Source organism: Pelmatolapia mariae, unplaced genomic scaffold, assembly GCF_036321145.2.
Source record: "Pelmatolapia mariae isolate MD_Pm_ZW unplaced genomic scaffold, Pm_UMD_F_2 NODE_ptg000757l+_length_32203_cov_1, whole genome shotgun sequence".
NCBI classification, from domain to species: Eukaryota; Metazoa; Chordata; class Actinopteri; order Cichliformes; family Cichlidae; genus Pelmatolapia; species Pelmatolapia mariae.
The window spans coordinates 17,260-32,203 of NW_027052434.1; the positions used below are offsets into that span (position 1 = coordinate 17,260).

The window sequence follows — 14,944 nt, forward strand, 5'->3', positions numbered from 1 at the left end:
AAAGAGTTTCAGAGTGCTTTACATGTGTAGAATATGACATCGTATGATGTCCTCGCTAGACAGTGTTTTTAAATAAAATAAAATAAAAGTTAATAAAATTTAATTTAATTTTAAATTAATTAGAAGTCTAAGCCCTAAAAAAATATTTTTTATAAACGGAAGACAAAGGTCTGTGGAGTCTTTCTAAAATAATCTGGTGCTGATATTAAAACGTCTCAGAGAAAACCATCAGCTTCCATTTACCATGAGCTCCTTATTTAATCTAAACAGGCTAGCTCTTATATAGTACTTTTCTACCTGAGCAGTCAAATCAATTTATATGTCTCAATCAGCAGTGCTTTATGTCTATTTTATCTATCATGTTTATTCACATTCACACTCCTGCTCTACCTCCTGAGCCACAGCCACTCTAATCTACAGCTATCATCAGAGTTACAGACAATACAAGCAGCAGGACTTTGACGTTAAACTGAAAGTCACCACAGATGATGAGAAGTAACTCTTTGATATATCGAAATCTGAGATTTTTGGCTTTTCAAACATGCCCTCTGATGTCTTGGCAATCAAGAAAAAAACACAAATGTACTTCACATCATTAAGAAAAAAAATAAGTTGAGACAGCAAGAAGCATATTTGAAGTAAGTAATTGTTTTTGTGAGTCCACTGATGTGGCACACTTGATAGTGTTCACTAAATGCTTCCCAAGTGTGCTCCTCCTTTGACCCACAGTGTCCTCAACATCAGTAGTTAAAAAAAGTATTTTTGGTGTCTTGTCTGATTCTCGACAACTCACTTTTCTCTGTGTTGTTCCCTCTTTCAGACCAGAAAATCATCCCAGTTCAGTCTGGACATAGCATCAGTCTACCATGTCAAGCTCCAAATAATAAGGGCTCCATCAGAGTTGTAAGGTGGACCAAACCTGGCCTACAAGATGAAAATGTCTATTTGTATTGAGATGGACGATTTGATCCTGAAGAGCAGAATCCATTTTTTAAGAACCGAGTGGATCTGCAGGACAGATGAAAAATGGTCTTTGATTCTGAGGGATGTGACGGCAGATGACTCGGGAGCATATCACTGTCTTATACGAGTCCAGTTGGCAGCAACTCGAAGTAGCAGCAATCAAATCACCACTATTGAGCTGAGCGTCGTTCCTCCAGGTGAGTGAGTAGAGTTGAGTGTGTGTGTGATCAGAGGTGAAGCTGCTTCCTGGTTGTTGATGTTTGTTTCTAAAGATGTTGTTGATGAGACTTTGTAGAAAGCAGCTGGTCTGAGTGATGTGATCAGAGTGCAGTAGATAATGTCTGACAGCAGTTTGAAGAGGAAATGGATTCTGTTCTGTTCTTCACTCATCACCTACCTGACAGCTGACACCTCACACCTGTTTCTAACCTACAGGTCAGACAGGAGGACAAGAAGATGGATGTGTTGGACTGAAAATTGCTCTGTCTGTCTCTGCTGTGCTTCTTCTTGCTGCTCTTGTTGGTTTTTTGGATCTACAAAAAAAAAGTAAAAACAATGAAGGATTTTTATGAGACTCCAGTGTAGACTAAAATGACTGGATAGAAAAGCCAAATGTTACTCAACCTAAAAATAATTGCTAGGGAGATGTTTTCACTAACAGTAACAAAAGGAAATGAAAAAAAAGATTATATTTTTATATTAAATCTTCTTTCTATATTCTGTTTTCTTTTTACATCATATTTTCTTTTGGTTTAATACATGTTGAATGTCTACATTTCCAACAAAGAATAAAAAAGTTGTGTTGATGACCTGCATTGTTTTAAGGTCTTGATTTGTCTCAGATTGATGTTCTATTTATTTTTAGCTCAGTCCAACAGTTAAAATATAAAATCTTAACTGTTCTAAGAAGTCTAGGAACTGTAAGTTGTTGAGCTAAAACTAAATACTGTTAAACTAAATACTGCGTCATTACCTTTTACTATCATTAATAAGAGCTTTAAGTATGACATAAAGATTATCTACCCCTCACAAAGTTACCATGCTTTTTATTTAAATCCACATTGAATTTGGTGTACATGGTATAGTATCAGTTGTCAATATTATGATTATGATATAATGAGAAAACTGCACCAATGGTTTTAGTTTATATTAAGTTTGTTATTAATAGCAGCTTAAATTATGTTTTCATGAACAAGCAAAAAAGAAAATGAAAAGGTTACATTTACCGTTACAAGGAAACCAGCAACGGCAACTTGTGGTGGAATGTTGAGTTGACATAATTTTCATTTATGTTGATTAACATTAAAATTGTTGGTGCTGTGATAATCCATAGTTATTTCGTTGTATATACTTACTGGCCACTTCATCAGGTACACCTGTTCAAATGTGGACCATCTGGCTGTGAGGCACCAGTGCTAGATCACGCCTGCGTGTGGGCATAAAGTTCAAATTGAGCATCATAATGGGAAAAAAAAGGTGACGTTAAATTTGGCATGTATGTTGGTGCTCTGAGTTTTTATAAAATTGCGGAGCTCCACACAACAGAGAGCAGTGAAAATGTGAAAATATTCAGTGAGCAGCAGTGCTCTGGGGAGAAAAAGCTCCTGTTGATGTCAAAGACAGATTGAAGCTGATAGGAAAGCAAAAAAACAAATAGTAATTTGTTACCACCAGGTTATCCAGAAGGGCATCTCTAAATGTGCAACATTGATTCAGATGAGCCAAAGTAGCTGAAGACCACATCAGGTGCCAGTGCTGTCAGCTAAGAACAGGTAACTAAGGCAGCAGTTCACACAGGCTACCCAAAACTTCACACAGAACTATACACAAGTTTAGAAAAATATTTCCTGGTCTGATGAGTCTCAATTTCTTCTGAAACATTAAGATCGAAGGGTCTGAATTTGGTGAAAGCAGCATGAAACCATGGATCCATCCAGCCTTCTATGAAAGATTTGGGATGGTGGTGGTGTAGTGAGGTGAGGGGTGTATTCTTGGCACATTTTAGGCAGCTGTGAACAAACTAAGAATCACATCATGGAAGTGCACCTGATAAATCTGCAATAACTGTGTAATGCTGTTATTTCAACATGGACTGAAGATAAAATGGGGTCAATACTGGGTTGACCCCATTTTTTCCCACATGGTGGCACTATTACTGACCACCAACATAACATTATCTTATCATATCTTATCTTATTTATGTCCATTTATATAGAGATAAGATATAAACAGCTTTTTAAAATAAGATATTGTTATTGATGATGATATTGTGTACTGTAGTTACTTCTACTTTTTTTCAGTTTGAAAGTGTGTTTATGGCCATGTGTTGTTGTGTAACAGCTTTCAGAAGCACTGTGTTATTAAAAGTACATGAAGAGAAATCTGGGTCAGTGAGTTGATGCTTATACTTGGTTAAATGGTGACTCAAACAAAGGGTAGATATGCAGAACTGTCTTTGTTGCAATTGAAGAAACCACAGACTCAGAGGAAGAGGGCGGGCTTTCCTTGGTGTCAGTGAGAGAAATGAAAAAAAAGCTCAAATGAGTGAGAAGGACGATGAAGGAAACATCTGTGCTGTGTCTGCTCTGTAAGTACAATCTCTGTGTTTGTTTGAATTCTTGTACTTTGACTGTCTGCTCTCCTGATAACTGATGATGGAGGAGAAGACATGAAAAACAAATCAGGCTGAATTCAAGTTCAAAACACCACGAGGACCAACTGCAGGTCTGAACTGACTCTTTATCTTTGCTCAGGAGTCGAGGAAACACAGCAGGCAGTGAAAAGATCAAATCATTCACTCATTATATCAACACAGCTGCACAGTGGACACATGACTTTATGGGACTTACTTTTTCACTCCTTTGTTGTCTTAACTTCATTCAAACATGTTGCAGAGATGTGTTTGTGTGTTTGTCAGCTGTTTGTGTGGAGTTGTTCTTTATGTTCACCTCAAATCAACCTGAGTGTCATTTCTCTTTAGTTCTGATCTCACTGCTGAGCTGCACAACAAACCAAGGTCAGTAACCTTCTTCTGTCACAGCTTAAACCTGAGAAATGCTCACTGATATGACCTGATTGGGTTCATGTTTCACAATGGAGCTCACATACAAAACTGAATGAAATTATTTATTTAACAAAACACCTTTTACGTCATTCTGTTGTTTTTGACAAAAGGCTAACCAATCATCAGTTTTTCATTGTAACCCTCACAGCTCGTCTGACTGTGAGTCCCAGCAGCTCTCAGTTCTTTGAAGGAGACTTTGTGTCTCTGAGCTGTGAGGAGGACGACAGCTCTGCTGGATGGACTCTGAGGAGAAGCACAAGCAAACCAAAAATCAGTCAGTGTGGAGATGGGTGGGGAACATCCGCTAATTTATCCTGTGACATCAGTTACATTGTTGAACGAGACAGTGGAGTTTACTGGTGTGAGTCCAGAGAGGGTCCCATCAGTAACATGGTTAACCTGACAGTCACTGGTAAGCTGAGTGTGTGGAGTTAGTGTTGATGAAGCTGTGTGTAAATGGATGAAATGCTGTAGTTTGTCTCTGTGTTGAGGTGGATCAGTGATCCTGCAGAGTCCTGTCCTCCCTGTGATGGAGGGAGATGACGTCACTCTGCCCTGTAAAACAAAGACCACTCCCTCCAACCTCCCAGCTGCTTTCTATAAAGATGGCTCCCTCATCAGCAATAGGTCTTCAGTTAACATGACCATCCAGCATGTTTCCAGGTCTGATGAAGGCCTCTACAAGTGTGACATCAGCGGTCATGGAGAGTCTCCATCCAGCTGGATCACTGTCACAGGTGACACACTCACCTGTCTGTGTTTCTGCAGCTTTCAACATTCACAATGTGACGACAACTTAATGACTGTGTTTGCTTTATTTTAGACAGACACACCACCATACCTCCACCTACATCCACACTTCCAACTACATCCCCCTCAAACCCTCCATTGTCAATTGTTGTATCGGTCTGTGTGGTGGTTCTACTGGTCCTGTTGGTGCTACTGATTTTGTTGGTAAAACGACTTCTTCATCGAAAACCTGAAAGTGAGACTCAGACACCTGAATTTAGTTTTGCAAATATCCTTGCTTATTATTATATTCATATTTTTTTCCATTTAGATGTTGTGCTATTGCATCTAATACAAGTTGCCATAACAACTGTCATACAAAAAACCCTGAATTTAAATAACTTCAGCAGATCAAAGTGAAACTGAAGAAGATGACAACACAGACGATGTCATATACAGTGAAATCACATTATCCCAACGACCAACACAAACCTCCAAAGAAAACAAAGGTAATATTTTCAGGGTTTTTCAGGTGGTTGTTCAGTTATTCGGCACATTTTACTTCATGACCATGAAGTAGCATGTTTGCCATTCAAGGCACCCTGATGTGTTCAAATAGTTTAAAACATGGTCTGTCTGCAGATTTATTTGAGCTACTTTCGGGCTTAACTAATATCTTACACTCATTCAACAATCTGATGTTATGTGTGTGTTTTAAGTTCTGCATGTTAAACCAGGGCAGCCATTTCCTGTCGCTGACTGCAGATCACCATAGACTCTTTAGAGTAAATTATTTTAATGTTAAATATTGACTATGTCAACAGATAAAGGCATGACTGACATCACAGACGATATCACATACAGTGAAATGAAAATATCACATCGTCGGCAACAACCAATCAAACAAAGCGGAGGTAAAATTTTGCTTGTTTTCAGTAACTCGGGGTGATGGTGGCTGTAGCCGAAAACATCACTGTGTTTGCTGTGATGCATTGTTGAATATGTTTCCTGTTCCGGCTGCTGAAGCAGGAAACATATGGCCTGCTTGTTGTCAGTGTAACAAAGGTAAAGCATCTATAGAGCTACCTCAAATTTTAAATGCTAAAGGCTTAAAAGTAATTCTATAGTGACCAGGTTTTATGGTCAGGTGAGGATATTCTCACATTAGATTTCAAATGAATAATGAATAATTTCCTTCTTTTTAGTAATGTACCAGACTGGCCACTCTAACAACTTTGGTTTGCTGTTCATCCTGATGATGGTTCATTTCTTCATCAACATCTCTCTTGACCTTATATTGAGAGTCCCAGTGAACGACTGCAAACACTAGATGTTTTACCTGCTTGATGCACAAAACCATCCATTTTATTGTAGTTGTAGAAAAACAGAGGTGTACGCAAACATACACTTCCCTCCTTTTTTCTAGGTAAGCAGGTTCTTGGACACATTCATCCAACTTACATAGGAGGCGCCCATTAGTCAGATGCCTATCTACCTATCTTTCTATTAGTTTAACATGTAAAAAGTCACAGACTTAATTATATAAAATGTCTACATTTTTGACCTCATTAAAGTTACTCATGTAAAACCACAGCAGCAGCTTCCTGTTGCTGACTCCAGTTAACTGCATTCTGACTGAGACATTTAACCGCAGTCTGTCATGCTTTGGCTAGTTCATGTTCATGAGAAAACATTTGCTTTGTGCTCTGTGGTGCAGTGCACCAGCTTAGATCAAAAGAAGATAGCATCAAAGATATCAATCTTCCTTTACACAGAAATACCTACCAGTTCTCTCTGGTCGATTGTTGTTTTAAAGCAAAGGTATTAAGAAGCGGTGGGAAAAACCCTCTGAAAGGATGCTCCAGTTTCGAAAATGTATCACTTAATATAAGCACAAAAAAAAAAAAAAAATTGCTTCCACGTGGAGTGAAATAATTTTTCAAATACTCTTGCAGTTGTGCCTGGAGAGAGTGATCAAGCTGTGGTCTACTCAACAGTGAGAACTAAAGATGCCAAATATGGACAAATAGGTGTCAGACCAAAGAAGACCACAGGTAAAGCTGCTCTTTATTTTAACTTTGAACAAAGAAAACAATATTCTACATTTTGTCTTAAATAATATCCTTCATAACAGAAACATAACTGAAATCTCTCAGGTTTCCATTTAGATTTAGTCCCTAAACGTCTCTTGTTCCTGCGGTGGATGATTATATTAAACATGAACAAAGTTTGAAATAATTAGTTAAGTTGATGTGCCAAGTAATACAGTATGAGACAAAAGCTTGGACTTAATTTCACACTGTTATTTCTACCCTTTGATCTGTGTGACATCATTAAATTGAGATATGCCTAATGTGGATTCTTAGTCAAAACTGCCCATCCAGCTGCTGTTCAGACCGTTTGTTTTTGAAGAGTAGCCAGAAACCTTGAAAGAGTAACGCTAAATCATTTAGTTTCAGGCTGAGGATTAACTCAGTTGCACCAAGGCCCAGTATACCATAACAAATGTCTTATTTTTTTAGCTATAAGTAAAAATAAAATTAAAAAAGAGTATCTATGTCTTTCCTCCACAGTGGAAACCATTATTAGACTTCACCAAGTTTACAATCAAAATGTGGAGAAACTGGACCAAAATTTTGAGAATCAAAAAAAAAAAAAAAAAAAAAAAGTGTTTCAGTTCCCTACACGTCCTTGCAGTATATCATGGGAATCGTGTACACCCTTGTACTTACGCACAAACCTGCTATCAGTGAACGAGATGTGAAACAGACAAGCTAAATTATACACTGTACACCTAAACAGCGAGAAAACATCTACTGGAGTTTTTTGCAAATCCAGGTTGGTTCCCAGTGCAGCCAGATTTCACTTGTCTGAACTGGAACTGTGTGATGCAGGGGAGTTGAAGATGAAAGTTTTGATTAAACCACAAAGCTTGTAACCATGTTTCCTGTTTTCTGAACTGTGTGTTTTTTCTGTTCACACCTTAAACCAGAATGAGATGTGATCGACTCTTCAGTCCACCAATCCAACCACTGACATCCAGCTTCTGGTCTCTATAATGTCAGCTCTCCATCTCAGAGGAGACCACATTCACTTGTTGATAAAAATGTATGTTTTATGTCTTTTTATGACTGAATAAGACCCAAAAGTCACATTTTAAAAGAGGTTTTTTTCTGTAATATCAGTGACAATTATTTAAATAAGCTCATATGATTTATGTCCTTAGTAACTTTTGTGTTATTTATATTTTATTTATGTTTGTTGTATTTTAGGATCGATCAATAAACTTTTGATTTTACTTGCTTTTCACACGTGGTTCTGTGGGTTGCATGAAGGTCACACATGGAAAATTTGATTTGTTACAGTCTGCATGTGGTTAACCGATAGTGCAGAAAACGATGAAAATTAAACCACAAGTGCAGACTAAAAACAGCAGGAGCGTCATTCAGTGGCTGTAGGATGCACAGAAAAGCAACAGTACAGGATGTGTGCATGTGTGTGTGTTTGAAGCTGAAGAATTTGATCTTTTTTCATTTCCGCACTCAATGAGAAACCAGTTGGCAGCAGATGACGTGGCAATTTTTTCCCATTTTTCATTGAATAATTCTTGACTTTTTACAGCAAACATGCAAAAACCCATTTTGCTATTTTTATTTATTTCATTTATTTATTATGATGTGTTTCACTGTCTGATTAACTAAAAACTTATGAACATCTCAGGCAGACTGGATCACACCACCTGAAGCTGATTAGAGCCCCATATGTTAAACATCTCTGTGAAAATTAAAATGGCCACAAATCGTACATAAAGTCTTCTGGGACTTAGTGATAATTCCACCTGGGTGTTTCAGATGGCAAACAAAGGATTTTGCTGATCACGTTCACAAGATGCAAATCTAAATTAGGGGGGGGGGTTCAGATATTGTACAACTTGACAGGATGCATGAACTTTGAAATTTTCACTTTTGAGTACTGCAGTAATGATCTGTCTGTTAAGTATCTGTTGTGTGCATATTTTAGGATATCAAACATTTAGTATACAGATAACATCTGTCAAATATCTAGTTTTGGGACATTAATATACAGAATCTCAAAACTGGATATTTCAAAGATAAAGTTAATATGCAAAGAGATCTGAGAACAGCTCTTCGGTGGATTAAATATTTGGATTTTGCATGTGTACTTTACTCATCTACTCATGAGGGCCTTTTGAATCGCCAAGACCAATTTGCCATCGGTGACCCTACCTGGGTGCAAAAGCCGCCCTTACAACACAGCTTATGGGATCCCTAGTGTTTTTTTACTGGACTTCTGTGCAAATATACAGTTTGTCCATAACAAACACCATGTTAAAAATAAGGGTGTCTATAAGTACACATGGCACCAGGACACCCTATGTCGCAGGACAATGATCGATCTTGTAATCCTGCCAGACCTGCAGCCATTGTTTCTGGACACTCGGGTGAAGAGATGGGGGATATCTCGCCTATCACTGGGTGTGAGGTCACTGAGGCAGTCAACAACTCCTTGGTGGCAGGGCCCCCAGGGTAGATGAGGCTTGATATAAGGAATGAGAGAACTGACAGCTGTTATTTTAATCAGCCTGTCTCAGTTGTTTTAACTCTCAGTATCACAAAGTAATGTGGTAACATCTGGACTGACGAGTTTACTGTCAGCATTGTAATCGCTAGTTTAAAGGCTGTAGGTTGCAGCCATTGCTCTAACACCGTATAAATGTAACAGGCCTCAGTGCTGGTTCTAACAGTCTGAGCTGCTTCCAGCTTTATTTGTGAAGAGCACAGCAGCTTACGAAACACGTAGCTAGCTCGTACAGCTGCGACGTAAAATAATTCATAAGCTAAGATGACCTTAAAATAACGGGGCTACGTGCGGTGATGCTAGCATTAGCCATGTTAGCACGTTACCTTCAACAGGTGCTAACATGTTGAAGGTAACATGTTAGCACCTGAGTAAACAGGCACTCAGTTTGGCTCTCCGTTTTGCTGCAGGGTCCCTTCATTCTTCACATATCCCGAGGCTGAACGGCCTTTGTACAAGCAGACATGCTTCTTAGCAGGCTATGAACACAAACAGTAGCATAGAAAAATCCAGGCAGCCAGCCTGTGTCTGTCCAACCAATCAGAGAGCTTCTTACATGTCACGCTGTGGCTAATTTGCCTTGCAGCAGAATTTTTTAAATGAGGAGTGGAATTGCCATTTGAAATGTCAGAAATAAATATTTGATTTTTGAAACCATTAACTTATTTTGGAATTTGAAATTTGTTCTTCTTCCAAGCTTCTCTTTCTTTCTTCTTTTTTTCCCCATCCCCTGGTCTTTTCTGTTCTGAATGTAATAACTTAAAATAATAACAACAAAAAATTCTAATTAAAATCTAATACACAATGACAATCAAGTGGACCAGTATAGCAAAAGTCGTAATGCTCCACTTGGGAAAGCAAACCTGCTGTGCATTTTTCTTGGCCTTTAGACAATAATTCTGATTGCCACACGGACAGGACAGGCAAATTAAATAAATAAATAAATCTTTAAATAAAAGACAACCATTTAATGAAAACATGTGCATTTTGAGTGTGCTTTTTATTTATTTATGTTAGCCTATGGAGGCAGTATTGATGGTTGGCTTTTCTGCCTGTAGTGTTTCTTTATTAAACCGTGTGTGAGAAGAGCCCAGTGTTTCACTGTAGCGGCAAATTAATTGTACCAATTTGACCTGGAAGTGGCAGTGATGTCTCTCTGCATTAATATAAAAAATATATATTATTATCACCTTCACTGTAAAATCCACCTTTTAAGGCTTTTCTAAACATCAGGATTATCAATATTTTGTCACCCACACCACAAAGAATTCTTTTAATCACGTCACAGTTTAATAGTTTTTAAAGTTCGAGTGAAATTCTGATCAACAACCAACCGGTTTATTCATGGTAACCAACCGTGTCAGCTGCGTGTGACAGAAAACAAAATAGCATTTGACAAAGAGCAGCTGGTTTGAAGTCATGCAGACGGTGCTGGTAAATCCAACCGACAAGCCACAGCACGTTTCAGAAGCTGCTCAGCATTTTTTAAAAAGGAGTGTCTGGGTAACTGGTTATGATAAGGTCACAAATGGTCAAATATCAGCAACACTTCCTAGTTCATAATTGTTAATTATTTAATTCACACATCCCTGTGTTAATACACGCTATGTCATTTTCCCAGCTTTCAACTGATTCTAGAATTAATCATTTCTATGTAAAAACAGTTTTTTGCTTGTTTGTGTTTTAAATAGAAGGTTAGCGATTACTCGAGCCACACCATTACTATTACAGCCAATTAGATTTATCCAGTGTCATGTTTCAGTCTCACCTCAGTGATGTCTTATTTTTATTTATTTACAGAGTCAATTAATCAAAATTTAGAATAAGAATCTTTATTGTCATTGTGTTTTAAGAACAGAAATTGTATGCAGTTTATGTACGCATTACAGCCTGACGAGGAAACTCTTCTAGCCTCAGGATCCAGAGGATCTTTCATTACTACTCTGAACACTTTTGTCTAGTTTATGCACATTTTGTTTGTTTCTTTGTTTGTTTTTCAGTAGGATGTGATTTGAAATGTAACTTTTAAACCAGCACAACAAACGACAGCAAACACCAAAACTGGTTCTACACATTTCACAAACATGACATTTTAATTTAGTGTTTGAAGCAGATGTAAATGCAGGTTGCTGAATTATGTACTGAAACAAACTGAAGCACACTAATTCTGTGTCACTCAAACTTTGCATGAACATCCTCTAGGACTGTTAAACAGTTGAATAGAAATTAGCACAGATTGAACTGGTTAGTTTGTAGTAGTGTGGTGAGCTTTACAGTGATGCACTATACTGGTTGCATTTGCAATGTTAATAGATCGCATCAGGTGAAGCAACCATCATATTTAGATTCAGTCAGTGAATTCAACCTTTAATTTTATGGTCCCAAAGGTTAGAAATCAGCCACACAGCTCATGATACAGCTGCTTATATCTTACTGGTCAAATCCTAAAAAGACCAGTGAAGATCAGCTGATCACAGCCTGCACAAACTGAGATCTGCACAAAAAAACACGTTATTATGTGACTGACAGGTTAGGCCTAATTTAGTCTCTTTTGTTCTTTGTATTTATTTATTTATTTATAAACTCTTTTATTCACAGATACAGAAATGCAACAGAAGAAATACAGATTGTGAAGGTTTAAATGCATAAATGACAGTATGCAAGTATCCAACTGAAAATAGTTGTGGATGATTACTATACCTTTCTAATGTGAGGTTGTTGTCCCTGCTCTCTTTCTCTCTCCCTCCCTCCCACTGTGTTCCTGTGCTACTGCGAGTGTAACTACCGCCCCTCCTCCCTCTTCCCAGCGCAAAGCACAAGGCTCGCGTGCGGAGTCGTGATTCATCAGACTTATGTTTGAAGTTGCGGTTGAAAATTATATCTGGTCGCACAGTTATGCCTTAAATTTGAGCTCTAAACTGAGGTTATGTTATTCCCCGAAAATATGCACTCAGACTTTTATAACTAATATCTTTAGAAGATCAAAGGACGGAAATGTCTGCTGTAACGGATAAACTCTGCCTGACTTTGCTGTTTGTCGGGTTCTTCATGTTTGTCTCTGCAGGTGAGGTTTGACTGTTTGTCTGTGTGTGATTTATACGGGTCAGAGTTGTAGCACGAAGGAAGCTGAGCACAGCCAGGATGTGTTTGTGTTACTTACTGTGAGTGTAACTGCCCCCATGTCAGCTGGCAGTGACAGGGGGCAGTTATCCATTCCCTGCTAAACAGGGCTTTTTGTTCCAAGGTCTGTGCGCCCGCACGTTTATGCGACTCCTTCTGCACAATTTTTTTTTTGTGTGTGTCGCCTCAGCAGACATCATCAGATGATGAGGAAGTGGTGTTTAAAGCTGAAAGAGAAATGAAACAGTAAAGTGCAACATGTTGCTAACATAACAAAAGACGAATGCTGTAGAAAAAAATGTGGTGATTTGCTGCACAGAGCGGTAAAAAAAAAAGAATATTTAAATATGAAAAAACAACAACAGCAGAAAACACTACAGTTATATTTTTAACACCGAATAAGCTCTTAGTGCTGCTGGGTTTTTTTTTCTAATTTAACTCATTAGAGCTTTGAAACTGTATATTGGATCCATTCAAACATTGAAGCTTAATGTTTGCTGATCAGAGGCAGAGAATCTGTATTTTATTTAAAATACACTGTAAATAAAATATGTCCTTTTTGATGATGTCTGTGGTAGGTGACACTCATAGAGATCATTTTCTGTGGAAAAAAAAGTCATATGATTCATGAAATGGCACTTTTAGATTAACAAGATAGTGTCAACATGTAAACACGTACTGGCTTAGTTGTACCAGCTATCTGTAGTTACTGACTTCCACTCTCAGAGTAAGTGAATCCAGACAATGGAAAGATGCTTTGATTATGTTTCTCCAACTACAGAAACGGTAGCATGCAGAGACCCACAACTTTAAGTGCAACAATTACGAGACAGTTAACATCAGCATCTGCCAAGCAAAAATATTTCTAATCTGTCCTTTAAAAATGAGTGCTTGACTTTTTAGAAATGCTCTCTGGTGTCTCGCCAATGATGAAATCAAATATTCCTACCTACTTAATGCCATTAAAATCCCAAATAACTGGAAATCTAACTCAAACATATACACAAACAACACCTTTAAAATCACAAATCACTGTGAATCAGTGTAAATCATTCCAATCACAGTTACTCTGTAATATTTACACACTTGGTACAGTCCACTTAGCAGTTGTTCTGTTTGTGTGTGTGAGTTTAATATTTTCTGTAGCTGCTGTAGATATGAACAGTTATATTTTGACCTTTAACCTCTCTGCCCTGTGTTGTTTCCTCTTTCAGACCAGAAAAACATCACAACTGAGTCTGGACAGAGCATCATTCTGCCATGTCGAGCTTCAAACAACAAAACAATCAGAGTTGTAAAGTGGAGCAGAGTTGACCTGGGAGATAGATATGTGCTATTGTACAGGGTTGGGCACTTTGTTCCAGATGACCAGCATCCATCTTTTAAGAACCGGGTGGATCTGCAGGACAGACAGATGAAGGATGGAGACGTGTCCTTTAATTCTGATGAATGTGACGACTAATGATGCTGGAACATATGAGTGTCAAGTCTTTCTGGAAGAAACACGCTCCTTGCAGTCGTTCACAAACATCCACCTTCATGTTGATCCTCCAGGTGAGTGAGTAGAGTTGAGTGTGTGTGTGATCAGAGGTGAAGCTGCTTCCTGGTTGTTGATGTTTGTTTCTAAAGATGTTGTTGATGAGACTTTGTAGAAAGCAGCTGGTCTGAGTGATGTGATCAGAGTGCAGTAGATAATGTCTGACAGCAGTTTGAAGAGGAAATGGATTCTGTTCTGTTCTTCACTCATCACCTACCTGACAGCTGACACCTCACACCTGTTTCTCACCTGCAGGTCAGCCAAGAGGATTCAGAGACCGTGGACTTATAGTCAGTTTGTCAGTTTGTACTGCGCTTGTTGCTGCTGCTCTCATTGGTTGTTTGATTTACTACAATCGTACATAACAGAGTCCCCAACCCAAGTAATCAGACTAACCACTCTTATCAGTAATTTTCAGTTAAATGTTCTTACCAATACACTTGGTCATAATCAGTAGCAGTAACTGAAAACACCATGGCATTATCAGCCGTTTGGATGAAGAGGAATTATGCATTTTGGGTTTAGAAAAAGAAGGTTATAATCTGTGAATAATGACTGGAGCCAGCATACACCTCAAAGTGTTGCACCGGGGCCTCCAAGCACAGTGGTGCTGTGCTTTAACTGATTGTTACAGACTGAAATGCACTTTGACACACTTGATACATTAGTGAGATTGATAAGAGAATCAACTGTGTCTGCACTATGCTTCTACAGGAGCCACGATAGTAACCAGCCATTCTAAGGAAATGGGTAAGCTCACATCTGATGTGAGGCACAGGTAAATCTAGAATGGCCTGAATTTCAGCAGTGACTGACTCACCTGACTTTGTCACACTTCATTTGCTAAGTCACAGCAGCTCTCAAATCACATTGAAGCCAGATTTGAGGTCAGGAATTGGCTCCTACAACCTGTCCAAAAATAATTTGGGGTA

At 38.3% G+C, this 14,944-nt stretch overlaps 1 long non-coding RNA gene across 1 annotated transcript; it reads left to right on the forward strand.

The window, feature by feature from the left end:
• Positions 1-3,510: 3,510 nt before the first annotated feature.
• LOC134623570 (uncharacterized) lies at positions 3,511-4,280 on the forward strand. Its single transcript, XR_010093377.1, has 3 exons — positions 3,511-3,550; positions 3,944-3,979; positions 4,176-4,280. It is a non-coding gene; the product is annotated as an uncharacterized LOC134623570 (long non-coding RNA).
• The last annotated feature ends 10,664 nt before the right edge of the window (positions 4,281-14,944 follow it).